The sequence below is a fragment of the Brassica oleracea genome, chromosome C9, assembly GCF_000695525.1.
Source record: "Brassica oleracea var. oleracea cultivar TO1000 chromosome C9, BOL, whole genome shotgun sequence".
Lineage (NCBI taxonomy): Eukaryota > Viridiplantae > Streptophyta > Magnoliopsida > Brassicales > Brassicaceae > Brassica > Brassica oleracea.
The window spans coordinates 25,052,708-25,054,346 of NC_027756.1; positions in this window are offsets into that span (position 1 = coordinate 25,052,708).

Consider the following 1,639-nt stretch of genomic DNA (forward strand, 5'->3'; position numbering starts at 1 on the left):
AAAAAATTCAATTATTTTTATGAATGCTTAAATTATATTAAGAAAAAAAAAATAATAATTAAGAATCGTTGAAAAAAAATTATTTGAACTTGGACTCAATGGTCCAAAGGAAAAAAAAAGGTGAGAATTGAATCTGATTTTTTAATAGGCCCAAATGGCCCAATAGAGATTTGATTTGGGCTGGATCCAAAAATAATGACCCAATATAGATTTGTTATTAATATTACTTAATTGCCCTTAATGAAACATGCAATGTTAGTGAAAGAAATATGCCCCTAAGGTAATTATGACAATAGGATCCTGCTTTAATAGTATAGATTGACAAGCATCTTTGAAAGCCTTTGAAAGTAGAGACGATGTCGAAGAGTTTGTTTGAATACTGAGAAAACTACGGATATGAATGGTAACCAAATAACGACGATGAATAATTCATTTTCTAATATTCTTAAAAAAAAAATCATCATTTATAATGAATAATTTTTTCTTCTCATTTTCTACCATTTTGTTTTGTAGAGAAATAAAGAATAAAATTCTTTCTTGTTAAATATGTGATGGAACAATCATTTTTTTTCATTCATTCAATTTTATTCTTCTACGTTCATTTCTTATTCGTTCTTCTTATTTTCAGAATGGTCACGAATCAGACCCTAAATGTTTATAGTTGACATGAATATTATTAAAATCGAATGAAACTTAATATTGGATTAGATTAATCTAGGTCATCTTCCATTCAAAGTATGAGCACGATTTGGAATTCACTAGCTGAAATAATCGCTTAAGAAGCGTTAGTTACTGGCCTAAATTAACGAGTAAAGATATTATTTTTTTTTCGTTGGCACACACACTCCAGTCCGTTTCTTGATAAACGTGTGATTCATAGGCTTTGCCTTTAGATAAGAGCAAATCACTTTTATGATAAAAAAACATATTGATTGTTAGAGCCGGTATGTACTCAAGATCCGGTCCGAACTTTCAACCCGAATACGATAAAGCCGAAAATCGATTATCATTCAGGCCCAAAATGTAAACATAGGCTTAGGAAGGTCAAGTCCCACCCGAGCTCAAGGAATCTAACACACCAAAGCTCGACAAGTCAACGTAAACGTACAAAAATTAAAGGTACTAAAAAACAATCATAAAATCACCTAATCTTTGCCGGAGATGCGTCACCGTTATGATCCGCCGGAAAGACCTATAAAAGGAGAAGAAAGAGCCAAAGAAACGGGAAAATAATGATTCCATATAGATAAAATATACTCTCTTGATATTCACACTCCATCGCTGACAAGCATCTTCTGTTCCCAATATCAATTTATCAATAAAACATCAATTTTCTTTAGTTGATCATAGCGTAGTGATGTGTTGTGTTTTCAACACATTAAAAATCGAAACTGATCAAACCAGAACCTAACGCTTGTTTAAAATCTGCGATACAGTGAAAGCTAGCATTTAGGATTTTGAGCATAGGGTGTTAGTAGGTTAATTCTAATATTGTGATTTGAGATCGAGACGTTGTTGTACTTTGTTTCCATGTCTTGTTTGTTGCATGATCATTACTGAAGAGAGATCCCTGAGAATAACCAGTGCACAACATTTGTTTTAATTATTTACAAACTCGTTTTGATTGCCTCCTGTTTGC